This window comes from Chroicocephalus ridibundus, chromosome 1 (genome assembly GCF_963924245.1).
Source record: "Chroicocephalus ridibundus chromosome 1, bChrRid1.1, whole genome shotgun sequence".
Lineage (NCBI taxonomy): Eukaryota > Metazoa > Chordata > Aves > Charadriiformes > Laridae > Chroicocephalus > Chroicocephalus ridibundus.
Window position 1 is genome coordinate 65,834,232 of NC_086284.1, and position 15,422 is coordinate 65,849,653.

The 15,422-nt window shown below is 40.0% G+C and overlaps 1 protein-coding gene across 3 annotated transcripts in view; it reads left to right on the plus strand.

The window, feature by feature from the left end:
* Positions 1–15,422, plus strand: part of MYO16 (myosin XVI) — a 406,659-nt gene that overhangs the window by 38,999 nt on the left and 352,238 nt on the right. Inside the window, exon 1 of one of the 3 annotated variants that reach the window (XM_063337493.1) lies at positions 10,784–10,801. The exons of the other annotated variants lie outside the window; for them this stretch is intronic. The gene's annotated coding sequence lies outside the window, so the exon portion shown is untranslated. Of the gene's footprint in view, positions 1–10,783; positions 10,802–15,422 lie in introns of those variants that run through there. 3 annotated transcript variants of the gene reach the window in all.

Here is a 15,422-nt window from a genome sequence, read left to right on the forward strand (position 1 = left end):
GCTAGGTTTCGACCTGGTTTTCCAGCCTTCCTGACTCTTTGCTGAACTGTGCATTAGGGGATTCTGTGTTCTTGGTGAATGGTGTGGAGGGTGTGACCTGGATTACTTGGCATTAAAAAAATCGCAGGACATGCTTTTGCCAAATCAGGACTCTTGACTCTAATCCTGTATGAACTTCAACTGCTTTAATTGCATGCAGATTACATCTTTCTTTTACTATTTCTATTAACTACAGCAGGCTTCACTTCTGTTTTTAAAGTGCTATGCTATTGCCCTTGCTCGCAAAACCCTGATGTGTTCCACAGAATTGCTTGGCATATCTCTCTCTCTCTAGTAAAAATCATAAGGGCTTGAAGACTTCCATGCAAATTAAGTGTTTGTATGTGAAGAAAGTTTTTCCTAGGAGATTCAGAATGTCATATGTAGGCCTTAATATTTACAAATATTGAACACTACAGGCTGTGAACATAGTGTGTCAGCTGAAATGTATTCTATTCATTAGAAGAGGTCCTTGCTTCTAGTGCAGGTCATTGGTGAGAAGTTGTTGTCACCACAGAATATGTATATACTTCTTAGAGGCATGTACTAATGAGTAAGTTGATACTTCTTTTTAATCGGATTAGGTAGTTTCCTTTGTGGTATTGACCAGAATTGCTAGGGTTACTTCCGTCTAACAGAGGAACTTGTGGCCACTTTCTGTCTGCTATTACTTCTGAGCTTACAACTTCTGCATGAAGTCTTATCCAAATAAAGATGTTCTAAGTGAGCTGTAAATCTCTGGAAGATAAAAGTTTACAGTAAATTTCTTACATTGACTGCTTCACTGTAGCATCTAGTATTGCTATTAAACCGTAGGTTAACTGAGATGTCCATAGATGTTCGTTGACATATACATGTGACTGCTGGGACAGAAAGTTAAGGCTGCACTGAGAATTTAAATTCATTCTGAGTATGTTGTAATTCTTTCAGATACAACTGGGCAATATAGTCCGTTCCTTGTGCACCTAAATAGGATCACAATCATTTAACAGAAGACTATTTATGCAAATTATTGTTGCTGTTGTTTTAAAAACTGCACAAACTTTTCCAAATCCTATGCATTCTTTCTACCACTTTGAACATGAGCTGGTAATGCGTGCTCAGAAAGACATTCGCATGCTGGGCTGCATCAAAAGAAGCATGGCCATGAGGTCGAGGGAGGTGATTCTGCCCCTCTACTCTGCTCTGGTGAGACCCCACCTGGAGTGCTGCATCCAGCTCTGGAGACCTCAGCACAAGAAGGACATGGACCTGTTGGAGCGGGTCCAGAGGAGGGCCACAAAGATGATCAGTTGGCTGGAGCACCTCTCCTGTGAGGACAGGCTGAGAGAGTTGGGGTTGTTCAGCCTGGAGAAGAGAAGGCTCCAGGGAGACCTTATTGTGGCTTTTCAATATATAAAGGGGCTTATAGGCAAGATGGAAAGAGACTTTTTACCAAGGCCTGTAGTGACAGGACAAGGTTTTAAACTGAAAGAGGGTAGTCTTAGACTGGACAGAAGGAGGACATTTGTTACTATGAGGGTGTTGAGACACGGGAACAGGTTGCCCAGAGAAGTTGTGGATGCCCCATCCCTGGAAGTGTTCAAGGCCAGGCTGGATGGGGCTTTGAGCAACATGACCTAGTGAAAGATGTCCCTGCCTATGGCAGGGGCGTGGAACTAGATGATCTCTAAAGAGCCCTTCCAAACCAAACCATTCCACAATTCTGTGATTCTGTGAGCCCTATTCCTGATTGTTTTAGCTATGGATAAAGCAAAAAAAGTTTACTTCTAACTATTGTGAAAGATATTCAGAATATAGTTCAGAAATGGGGACAGCTGAATCAGCTACTGCGCAAGTTGATCAGTATATCTGAGGGGGAGATGCCTCTCTGAGGAAGTGGCAATGCCACAGCAGGGCAGCTGCAGAAATCAAGTACCCACTGAGGTTATTCATCAGTGCTCTATGTTGATCTGGAGGTATGGGAGGGATAAAGTTACTTTGTAAGATACTTTGTTGTTGTTGTTGATGGTGAAGAATAATATTGGTTTATTCTGTAGAGCATTCTTTATATAGGTGCATTTTTTTATTCTCACTTGTCCTTCTTTTGTTTTCTTAGGGCATTGAGTTTATTTTCTTCTGCACAGACTGTCTGTAGATTTTGTGAAAAGTCAAAGGATATGTATTTATAGATAAAGAAATTGGGCAATCTAGTTCTGAAGCTGAAATAATGCAGTAGAACACGATAACTTTATTTTTTTCCCAAATAGAAAAATCAAAAGCAATGCTAGTTTTTCTCTCTGAAGACTGAATGGCAAAACACTCAAGAGACCTCTTCCTCCGTCTTCTCTCTCCCTCCACTAACAAAAGCTCCCTGTGACACCCTCCCTTCCCCAGATCTTACATCCTGCGAGACCTGGTTTAAATAGGAAACTTTAATCAGAACTGAATAAAATATGAGGTCCTGATCATATTTCCCTACAGTCTTTATTCTAACCCTGAGGATAGTAAGATTGTGAGATTGTGCCTTCTTAAAACAAGAGAATTAAAACTCCTCTTTCACAGAGATGCTGTCAGGAGAAATCTGTTGCGGCTTAGAAGTATAGGCTGGCAGCCTGCCCTCTGAGCTCAAGAAGGCATGGCACCATGCCCAGACTCTCTTTCTCAAAGCTTCAACTTTCTTTCACATGGCTGTGCAAAACCACTCAATACTTTCTCCTAACCTCGGTTCTCCTGCTGAAGACCCATCTGTACTACCTCGAGGTTTCTGTTCTGTTCTTTTCAACTTAGAATTCACTCCTGCTCCTCATTGTCAGCTTCCAGTGCATCTTAGCATCTTAACCTTCTTACACAGACCAAATTTCTTAATTCAGCTCAGCTTTTCCAACCTCGTAGTACTTTTTGATAGGCCTCAGGTAGGGGGTAGCTAATCCTCTGGTAATTGATAGAACAAGGGTCTGGCTCGATTATAAGTTCAGCCACTCTGGAAAAAGCTAAATGATTGGATGCTTTGGTAATGCACGCTATATAAATACTTTGGATCGGATTTTTTAGATGGGTTCAGTTTGCTACGAAGTGATTGGATTGTCACATCATGCTATAAACAGTGACCTTTCAAAAACATGATTGTTTTTTTGACTCTGGTAAAAGAAATTAAGCTTTCTTGGAATTCTGTTCCTAATGAGGAAAAAGGATTAAGAGCAAGCAAGGAGGTGACACTAAATAGTACGGGAGGGAGAATACCATACTATTGGCATTTTAGATTTACCAAAAAGTGAATACTCAGTCAGCCTCACAGTCAGAAGACACAACTTTTAAACATGACCGCTTTAGTTGTATTCATTTCATTTTCAAAATAAAACACTGAAAAGATTTTACAATATCGAAATTTGAAATAGTAGTATATCCTAAAGATGGTAACTTTAAAACTATTAAAATATATACTATGTGATATGTTAATATATGAGCTGTGCTCAGTAATTCAAAGAGTTAAACGTGCAGAAAGCTGATGCTGGTTAACAAAAGGTGTATCACAGACTTGAGCCTTCATCATCAAGACCCGCCTGCCTGAGTCTGCCAGTCCTGAAGTACTTTGTTTTATCTTTTTTCAATACTTGTATGGTGTATCTTGCTAGTTCTAGGCAGGACACAAAGGCAGGTGGCACTGCAGCTACCTTCCGTGACAACATTAATGCATCAGGTATCACATTTTCATTTGAATTTGTTCATCTGGCAAGGGAAACCGGAGCCAAAGAGAACACAGACTGCAGTTCCACTTACAGACTACTACAAACAAGAACTACCTCATGCATGCCACCCTGGGAGAGGTCAACATGAATTTTGACAGGGCTGCACTAGTAAAGGTCTTGGAGTCATCATCAACGATCCCCTGGTGTCATCAGCCTAGTGTGTAGCAGCACCAGCCAAAAAAGCTGTTAAAATGTTGGGCATCATCAGGAAGGGTATTGAGAACAAGGCAGAGATTATCTGCTCTGCATTTTCCTGTGGTGTGCAACTGTGGTGTGCCCAAATCTTGACAGTTGTGTGTAGGTTCGGTTTCCATGCCCCAGGAAGGGCAGTAGAGCAAAAGAGAGGGGCAACTAAATTGATGAAGGGGAAGCAGCTGTATTTGAGAACTAGCATGGTAGGGATTGCTCATTTTGAGCAGAAGACTAGTGGAAAAGATGAGTAAAGTTTTAATGTCATAGGGGCAGAGCTGTTATTCACCAAATCTTGTAGTATTGTGTGACATTTGAACTTGAAATTGACAATTGAGATTGGTTTAAAAGAGATGAAAGTATTTCCTAACAGTTACAAATTTGGAATTTTTTTGCCGTAAGATCTTGTGAATGCAGATGCTATCAAATTTAAAATAAATTAAAAAAAAAAAAAGACAAATTCATGGTCAGTAGACAGATACTAAAGGGAATAGACAAAAGTACACTCCTTGGTTCTGTGATGGTCAATGCAGGGGATTATTTAGGGAATAAACTGAAGTGGGTGGGAGAAGGGAAGGCAAGGTAGGCTTGGCTCATGCTGTTTCCCAAAGTAGCTCCTCTAGTTGTCAGCAACGGAGACAAAACATTGTGCTAGGTGTTTTAGTGGTCTGAACCATTTTGATTTTTTTTTTTTTTTACGTTTGCTCACCTTCAACCTTACCTCCTCTTCACTCGCTTAAAAAGAAGCAGACTGTTGAGTCTGCTGTTGTTTTCTTTGTATCACTAGTTTCCTTATTACTGCATCTTTTCTATATTCTCCTTGCACACACAGCGTAAGTTCCGTTATGACATTATAGTTGTGTGCAATATCTGCGTATTTTCCCAATGTGGTCATTTGAGTCTATTGAGATCTGTTTTTTACTTCCGAGTTTTTATGAAAGACAATAAATATATTTTTAAAAACCTAAATAAATACCAATTTTACTTGTGGGACATAGAACTGTAATTCTGTCCCTCACAATTTCATGTTGCTCACTCTTTTGGGACCTGTTTCAAGATATTAACCATCCACCTGGGTTGCATACGTAGTAAAAGAATAAAATCTCTAGTATCCACTGAACAGTGGGAGTATAACTTTATCTATCTACCTTCTTTAAACCATGTGCAAGCAGAGCTAATTTTGATGCTGACACTATTCACTATTGCATTGCTATCTCATTACAGAAAGACTAATGGCATGTTGGGGTCTCTTGGCTTGTTTTGGTGGAGATTTGTGTAATATGATTGTTTTCTAACTTTCCTGTGTCTTTTGTTCACCAACAAATTATTCCTTGGTTGCTATAGACAAAGAGAATCCTCATTCCTGATTTGAAAAGGACGATTTAAAAATTCTTCTTTTATGAGAGAGAAAGAATACATGCTTCTTTCTGTATCTGTGTTGGTTTTTGTTTAACTTGTTTAAAATGAAAGAAAGTACAGGAGGAAAGGCATGAATTATGTAAGAACAAAACTGAAAGCATGCAATGCTCATGTGAAGAAAGAGATGAGATCTAAACCAAATTGTCGCTTAAGAAGAGGCTACTTTTGAACATTGAAGTTGCCGTGGCAAACAACAGGGTGTAGTTAGTACCTTGCAGTGGTCTATGACTGCGGTTCTCGTAGGAAACTGGGAAAAGGAGAGATGTGTAAAACTAGTAAGCTGCTGTTTTCAGTAAGGACTAAATAAGTGTAACTGAGGGAAAAATGAGGCTCATTTCAGTATTAGCATGAGGAGTTTTCACCGAAGTCTGCTTCCTCTTATGTTCAGGTATCATCGCTATGCACGTATCTCAGCTGGGAGAAGGAGGAGATCCTGCAGTGTCCTGCGTGGATGCTTGAAAGGGGGAAATGGATGTTTATGAGTTTGTGGGGAAAAGGAGTTGACAGAGGCTGGCTTACGGCTGCGTGTTTCTGCTGACTTTACCCCTTCATGCTAAATGTACTTTCCCACAAAACAAGTTTTCTGAGGTCGGGTTCAAGCTGGTGGCCAAAGGAAGTGCTGGAAGCTCGGCAGCCCCTGGCTCCAGGTCTTGATCTCCCCTGCCCCGGTGCACACAGCCGGCGCACAGCCGGTGGCATCCCCTGTGGATGTGCTCCCACCAGTGAAAGCAGATGGCAGTGGGCAACTATTCCTGCTCCCAGCCTGACGTACCTGCTGTCCATGCTCTTCACTGAAGCTCTGTGCCATCATTCCTCTTTTTTGCCTTTCACCTGCATAAAATCTGTTTGCTCTTGTGTCCTGGAGGTGGGTTTTATCCTGCAGAACAGGGAAATAACGACATGTGCTCCTGCAGTTCGTACGATTTGGGACATTGCTTTCCCAGCTACACCAAGCAGTGGTCACTGCCAAAATGCCAGCCAAAAGGCATGTAGCCAGTTGTTAGCTGAGGTCTGTCAGGATGGTCTAGGCCAGTTTTGTGACTTTTTTGCAAAATCTTCAAATCTTTGCTGTCTTCAACAGCCTTACTTCGACAGCCTTGGCTGAGGGGCAGCAACCCCTGCAGTTGGGTTGGCAGAGGGTACAAATGATGAAGATCTGGGAAAGCAGCAGCCCCTTACATCTGGGAAAGCAGCGGTGGAAGCCGGGGGAGGGTGCGGCACAGTCCGGTAAAGGTACTGGCAGAACAAATCCCAGCTTTTCCATGTGTGGATTGTCATAGCACAGGTCATATCCATGCTGTTTTCCAACCATCTATTAATTTGTTACCTTTGCTTTGTGTTGACACTTTAAAGGTAGTAAAGAATGGCTAAATTCCTTTTAGACAGCTGTGTACATATCTCGTGCTAGACGAGTAATGGAAGTCATAACTACCTTACCCTAGAGCCATTAGCTGAGCGGTTTCATATAAACTTTGGGAGAATAGTTGGTGTGTGTTAGAAATGGATTTTAAATCTTTATCATCTGTTTGCTGCAAAACATAAAATCTTAAAAGGAGTCAATACTATTTTGTAAATATTAATTACAGACAAAGAGGTATCCTTCCTTTATCTGGCCTCTTTCTGAAGGAGAACCTGAATACATATTTAGTGTAAATGATGTAGGCTGAAAAGAAAAGGAATTTCTATGTGTTTATTGTTCTTCATCTCTTATCAAATTAGTGACTTTAAATTAGAAGCATTACTGTTGTTGGGGGAGGGACAGTGAAGGATTTGTTTGTTTTTTTTTTTTTTTTTTTTAATTTTGTTTTAGGCGTCTTCCTGCACTTCCAGAATTTGATAGGAAATTTTGCTAATCATAGATTTCAGTGCTTACAAGGCGGCCGGATCCTTGCACTGTAATTTAGCATAGCATAATCCTAGTCATAAGTGGGTGAATCTAATGTCCTCAACAAGCAGGAGCCTTTAATTTGTAGAATTACAGTATAAAACTTCACATAGGTCAAGTGATCTGACGTGCCTGTTTTTCTTTCTGTCTTAAGCCTCTGAGCTTCTTGCTTCAGTTACATCAACATGGAAATTTCTTAAATGAGATTTCTCTTATTCCTTTTTTTTTTTTTCCCATTTTATTTTGTTCATCTGATTTTCGAGTTTCTGTCTTGTAGAAATAACTGGTGTTTGGAGGGAAACGTGGTTAAATGGGACATAGTTTTACTTCAGAAAATTATCACCTTGACTTAAAGAATCCGAGTACCTCACTCTGGAAAAATCTTTCTGTTCTGAAAATTGCAATATATGTATGTTTTTTAAGTAGGCACTCATACACTCATTGACTTTGTCATTTTTATTGAGATGAGAATTTCAGTTGATAACTGTTCCAAAAATTCATTAAATCTTTTCGATTTAAAAGATATTTTATCAAGTTATTTTGGAATTTAACAGGTTATTAGCTTAGCTCGAATAGCTGGATAGTTTCATATTGCTGAGTTTTTCAGGTGCACTGTACATTTCCTAGCTTTGTATTGACCCATACTTACTCGTATTTTACACATCCATGTATGTTTTGTAAGAAGAAAATACTGATTTTGAAGATAGTTTAGTTTTTATCAGGACATTTAAATATATATATGTAACAGAGTTTGTGTGTGTGTCCAGGTGTGTGGAAGAACTACTGTGTGGAATATAGCCTAAGACCTGCTAGGCACTGCTCCTAGCCCCAGCGATGATCAGAAGCTGATACTTAAGAAGTGGATATAAAACCAGAGCATGTGTACAGTGATTATTTTTCTTTTATAGGTCTCCATCCAGGTCATAGTACCTGAATACCTAAAAACTCTTTGTAGACATATTTCTTTAGTCCCATTTATTTTTACATGCACAAAATCCTGTGTCAAAAAGTTCCAAAATTTAACAACGTGCCATGAAAAAAACCCACAGTTTCCTTGTAAACTTCCTGCTTGCTACTTCAGGGCACTGCCTTTTTTTTTTCATATTATGATAATCAATTAAAAATACGGTCCTATTTACTGGTCTTTCCCTATTCACAGTGTCTTTCTCAAAATAAATGTCTTAACCTGTTTTATTCTATCTTAGTATTGAAGTTGCATCATAGTTGGACTATCTGTACCTTTTCTTTATTTCTACTAGTTATGCTATTTTTTATATGGTTGGAGAACTGCATAGAGTATACTAGACGTGAACGTATTCTGGACTTACGGAGTGGGTACTAATAAAAACCATATTATTAACAGGGTGTCTTAAATTTAAGTACAGAATATTAAGTTGAACTATTAGCATAATTACCCCTTAAAAGGTATGAATAAAGCTCCAATCCTGTGATTATGCCCACATAATGTCCCCAGCAAGGCCTTTGAGGTTCTCAGTCAGTGGATGGCAGAAGCTGCGCCCAGTTACACTGGAGACCAAAGTGAGTTATGACTTTTGAACCTGTTTGTATGTCTGAGTCTGTCCAGATCTAAGACTAGACTTACGGAAACATTTAGTAGTCTTGGATTTGATATTGTTGGATGGGTGTATTTCATAATGAATGAGAGTATTGCATTAGGTGTATAATTCATGGTAGGTTCCTCATGCATTAGAGGTCTTAAACATATGTGTTAGAAACTGGGTTTCCCAAGCAACTGTGGCCACCTTGTGGATTTTTCAAAAGAAAATTATATTTTATATTATAAGAGAGTAACAAGGACAGTTTTGGTAGTTAAAAACTATTCTCATTGTGTTGTTGGTCCTGATTAATAACTTTCAGTCAACACTTCTTTTTTGTTACAAAGGTATTATTGTTAGTAGAACAAGTAATAGTACTACTGCTACTACTTCTACTACCAAAACTGTGAAATATCTGCTTTCCATGATAAAGTTACTATTTTTTCATCAAAAGTTCCTTGAAATGGGTAAAGGTTTGCTGGGAAGCAGGAGGAAGGAGTCATTTCAGTGATGCTGTAGGTCTTTCTTGGAATTGTGGTTCTTTAATATCTTCTTCACTCCTTAAACATACATTTCTGCAAAAGAACACAACGAAGGTGATGAGCTGACCTTGTCTGGCTGCCAGATGCCCATCCAGCTGCTCTCTCACTTGGCCTTCTTCAATGAAATGGGGAGAAAATGAGAAAATAAGGTGAAAAAACTTGTGGGTCCAGATTAGGACAGGGAGATCACTTACCAATTACCATCATGGGCAAAATAGACCATGATGCCACCCCAGCAACCCACCCCACTGCCAGCTCCTTGCTGTGTAAATCCAATACAGAAGGCAGAAGAGGTATTTAAAATAAAGGATAGAGCTGACATGAAAACAAATAGATAAGAATTAGCCATTAATTTATAAAGGTTTGAAATTAAAGATTTCCGAACTGAGCTGGTTGAAAGCTGGTGTTGTCAGTCAGTGAAAAAACGCTGATATTGAAAAAAACCTGATTGTATTCTAAATAGGCCATGCAAAATAAATATACATTTTTGTCACCCCAGATTTGATTTGGAAATGCTGATGTGCAAAGGTTGGGTTTGTTCTCAAGGCACATGCCCTACTGAGATTCCAATTGTTTGCAATCTTTTTCCCAGAGCCACTGCTCAGGATAAGAGCATCCCTGGAGAGGCTCTGCTCTGTGCCCTGCTTCTGAGCCAAGGAGCCTGGTGGGTCCCTGAGCAGAGACTCTCTGCTCAGGAATCAGAACATGTATCAGAAAGTATATGGGTCCTTAAGGAGAACGGTTCTGTGGGAAAATGAAACCCAAATGGTAGCGTTTAACTACCATTTAATTTAAAAAAGCCTGAATTAAGCTGTGCCCTGGAAGTAGGGAGAAGAAAGTCCTTCAGAAGGCAAGCAGAGGGCATATCCTGTAGTGGAGGAGGCAGTTCCTCTGAACGGGCAGAAGAGGACTGCTGCCTGTGAAGGAGGACAGAGGTCTTCTGTTGTTGCTGACCAGACAAGGAAAACTGTCTGGTCTTGACATCTGCTTGACTGGATGCAGGAGGCTGCATACTGAGCTACGTTCAACTCACCAAACTGGCGGTTAGCTAACTGGTCCTAGCCCTCCACCCCGAAGACAAAGAACATAACGGTTTTCTATGGTATGAGGATAATGTGTCAAATCATTTCAGTGAGAGATCAGTAAGCACCTGAGCTGGTGCAGGAAGGAAGGAGATGTCACGTTACTGGGATGGGGAACAGGGAATGTGAAAAGTGGGGATAAATGAGGTAAAGCAGGATATTGCCCTTTCAGCATTCACCTCCTTGGCAGGCCTGCTCTGTTGCAGCATTTAACTCTACCCTGAGGATGGCACCAGCATGTGTGAAACTCCTTGGCCTGGTGAATGGAGCCTCAAGTGACTCAGGCTGTGTAGCCAGAAGAGGTTCCTCCTCGTGTGTGGGGCTCCCAGAGCTGTCAGGCGTCTGGACGCCCACAGTCAAGGTAATTAAAAGCTTCAGGATCTCTGACACTGGTACAGGTTACGTCGTGGGGATGTCTGGTGTTCCTGCTCGTGCCTAACTACCCAAGCTTCAGGGATGTAGGTACTCCAGGCTTTCAGCCACCTACTGGGAAGTCAGGCTAGATTTCACTTCAGTTCTTTGAAAGATAAACCCAAGATGTTTTTTTAAATCAGATTAGATTCAGCTGGTGTCTGTTTTCAGTGCGACTCTTGTTTTGCCAGAGAATTTCTGAGTGGTTCCATTTCTAACCATAAAAATGAGTATTCATAAAGTCATTCTGAAGTGGCTGCCACACTGGAATAGTGGGGGCAAAAAATGGTTTGAAGACGCAATTTTAAATTCTTATAAAGCCTGTTATCTAAAAAAAATGGACAAGGTTATATGGGCATCATGTATCTTATTTCCCTGTGTGATGTGCGTCTCTCAAGGTTGCACCACAGTGATGGGCTGGTATCATATGACACTGTAGTAATGGAGAGCAGTGTCTTGGTAAGCCCAGACAGATAGAAACCAACTCATCAGCAACTCAAATAAGATGCCACATTAGGGTTATACCAGGAAAAGACATCCAGGGTTTGGTTTTTGTTTGTTTGTTTGTTAAACTGTTTAAACTTGCAGCGGAGTGTAAATTGAAAATAAAATCCAACCCCAACAATTTTTTTGCTCATTTCTTCCTTTTATCATTATCTGCAGTCTTGTGTTATAAACCCTCTATATTTTTGCTGTTTTGTCATTTCATTTCTGTATGTCCCGCTTTTATTAATTTTGATGATTGCTAATTTCAAATTCAGTTGTGTTCTAGAGGCTCTTCTATAACTGCAAAGATACGTTATTTTTTTTTTTAATCAGAAGAACTTTTTTTCACCACGTTTCACTCATGAGCTCGTCAGCCATAACTGTTTCACACTGTATCACAACTCTCCTAGAAGATGGTTTTACTGATTCTCAGATCTCTGAGATTCTTCACCTTAGCTGACATGTTAAAAAGTTCTTAATTGGGCAGCTTTAATAGGTTATTTTATTATGCATTATTATACTTGACAAGACTTGTTTTTTCTCTTCCTAGGTTTTGCTTCTAAATTTTGTTTGACTGAATAAAATGGCTTATTTTTCCTTATATTTCCATTAAACTAGTTCATTTATGAAATATAAATCAGGCTTACATACTTGCCTTGAGTCTCAGTTCCAAGGAAGAGCTCAAGAAGCAGTATGATGTCTCAGAGAGCATATTTGTAAGTCTTTCTCACACTAGAAAGAGAGCCCATGTATCAAACTGCCAATATATCAAAGGCAATATTCCATGGAAATGCCTTTCTTAAGACTTCTTGAATTTCAATAAGAACTTTAATAAAAAAAGAAAGCTTGATGATTTTTGATAAATGTGCGCTATGCTACCAAAAGATTTTCAAAAAAAGGTTGAAAAGTTAACCATACAAACACGCCTAGATCGAGATCCTGCTGGATCCAGCAGACCTCATTTGCCTTAGATTAATTGAATTTAAATATATATTTTCAGCAGCATTATCAGTAGAAACTCATGTAGTGGATTCCTCATAATTGGTGCCTTCCTTCTGGCAGATCAGAGGCTTATATGAAGTATTTAACACACACACACACACACATACACACACACAAATTCCCATTAATACTGAGTTTTCTGGTACAATTTGACCTTTAAGAAAGTTTGTATAAATGCAGTAGCAAGCAGCATTAGGAAGAACATTTAAAGAATGGTGTGAAATAGTGATCATAAATAACATTGCAATCTGCTTCATGAACAGTCTATCATTTGTCTGTGTGTTTTTGTTCCCAGTCTTTAACGCTGTGGGCATGTTTTCTGCTGCTTGTTCATTGTACTTTAGTATTATGCCAAGTTTTCTTTCTTAATAGTAGTGGTGTGTTCCTAACGACTTACCATGGTTTTTAACTATGGTGTTATTGGATTAAGAGATTTTATTCACGAGGTTTTGGGGTTTGGGGCCCAGCACTAGGTACTCGTGGCTTTATTTTTATCTCTACAGCACTATAGGCAGGAGCATAAAAATGTTAGCAATTAATCGGAAGTCTGTGTGCTAGCAGGATGCATTTGGAATCACTTTTTCTGGGGTGGCGGTGGGAGTATGTCCTTTCATCCTTTCCATCTTTGCATTACATGAGTTCAAAGGGAGACTGATCAAGCGCCCTGAAGAGGACTCAAATTAGGTGCTACTCAGTAGAGAGACTATAAAGGCTCAGGAAATGCTATGAAAATGGCTGGAGACTAGGTGAGTAAGAGGGGAAGAATGAATGCTTGCCCTACTTATACTTTTTCTTAGACTGATGGCCCCCAGCTGGATCTAGATAAGGGGGCTAAATAGCTCAGTATAGTGATAGCGGCGTACCTGTGTGTCCCCAAAAGAAGCAAGGACAATTATGAGACGGTAGGGGATAATGATTCTTCTCATTCCTTAGGGCACGCTTTTTCATGCATGGGTTGTTCAAAATGCAAATTTTTTGATGAAAATTGTCCACTGAAGTTGTTCTTCAGTGGAACTTTCTCAGAAACATTATTAAAATAATCTCTGCAGCCCTGTCTACCCCTGAGCACTTCACTCTGAGCTTCCCCTGCATGTAGAACTCATACATAAAAGGCTTGTGTAATTATTTCAATTTTGTGGAAGACAACTGAGATACAGTGAAATGACTTGTCTGAAGTCATGCAAGAAGTCTGTAGCAGAGTGAAGGAATTAGGTAGATTAAAGAGTCTATAAACTGTTGGGAGCTCGCTCTATGTCATGCATATGCTTTTGCTGTTGTTGGTAGGCTGCAATTCAGATACTGGCTAAAGCAGGCTTCTGCAAAGGAATCCTGATGAATAAAGCAAAGATGCCCAATTTAGTCTCAGGCAAAACAGGAATTGCAATTAGTAGAGTTAGACCTTTAGATGATGTTTCCTGAAAAAAGCAAGCAGTGTGGAAAATACGCTCCCAATCCTGAACTTAAAGGGAAGTTGTCAAACAAATAGGACTTCATTTAAAAGCATCGACATGGAAATTCCAAAGATACTGGCCAGAACAACTGATCTTAAAGGATGCATTCAAATGTATAGCTCTGCAAAAATGTCCAGTTATTTTCTTTTTTTATGCTAGCTTTAAGAGAACACTTTTGCTGAAAGATTTAAGTGTGTGGTCCTTCCTCTAGAAATACACGCTTGTTGGGTGTAAGACAAATACCAGCCTAGAAGCAAAGTAGTTTTCAACAAAATTGTCAGGGGAGAGGAAAAAGCGTATAATATTTTATACATAAACTGCTTAAATTCCTGCCCACTGAAATGTGGCTCAAGACGAGACGTGAAGCAGTTTGGAAGCTCAGGTGTACTCGCGTCACTTTGGATTCCTATTCTTTGCAGTAGAACTGTTCGGTGGAAAACAGCGTGACAATAATAAGGGTCTCACTCATACTGTGGAGTCAAATGTTGATCCTTATTTATCACTGTTAAATAACAGAATGGAAGCAGCGAAGCACAAATTCTCAGCTGATTACATCTTTTTTGACAGCTGAAGAGAAAGATGCCTGTGCCATTAGAAATTGATTCTCCAGTCCCTAGAAACGTTTTTTTTGTGAAAAGCAGAGAAGGGAAAAAATAAAAGCTGACTGTGGCTTGGAATCCCAGACGTTGGCACCAGATAATCAAAATGATGCTACGTGTAATTACAAAACTGGGACTTAAACAACAGCGAGATGCTGTTAAGTCACGTTTTTGCCTCGGTACCCTCTACCTCTGTCTCACCTGGGCGCTCCTACATCCCTTTGGATGTAGCTAACTGCACAGCACTTTGGCAGTGGGGAGACCTTGGGAGGAAGGGAACGGAGGCTGAGTGAGGCATAGCTTGTCAAGCTGTTGATATTATGCTTGACTGAATAATCCTGTGTTGTAGCATTCCCACAGTCCTGCTCTCTTAATTGTTTAGGTTAGCGACCTGGCCAGAATACGCTCTCATTCCCTTGTAGGCAATGTTCCTACTCAGGTTTTATCCCATTGCATAGTAAGGATGTAGCAGAGGTGCTTACCCAGACCCAAGTGCCAGGACATGCTTCCTTATTCTGCGATTCCAACATAGTTACTCTATTTTCCTTGGGAATTTAATAATTCCTTAATATATGAATCTTGTCTGTTGCCTATGACTGAGAAAGGAAGGGGCAATGGTAACTGTGGAAGAGAGGTACAGACAGTAGGACACTTGTTCCTTTGTTGGGTTCTTTCTCCAGAGCAGTTGTGAGACAGGTTTTCTTGGGAGATTTGGATGATTGCACAATAGAAACTGACGGGGCCGGGAGGGGGGGGGGTGGCGACAGGCAAATTGCACTGTGTACTGTTAAATCAAAGTGGAAACTCTCAGGAAGGAGGATTTTTAAGTTGCTCCCTCCAACTTTGTTTTTAGCAACCCTGTTAAAGTGCTAGGCTGTTTCCTTCCTAAACAGGCTTGATTACGTCCCAGGTCATCAACTTTACATAAGCTTTTCTTTGTCAATAACGTTCACGTGCCCTACGTTCTTCTAGCTAGCTAAGCAATCAACTGTGCTTAATCAGTTTAATGATACCTTGGTTTCGCTATTACTAT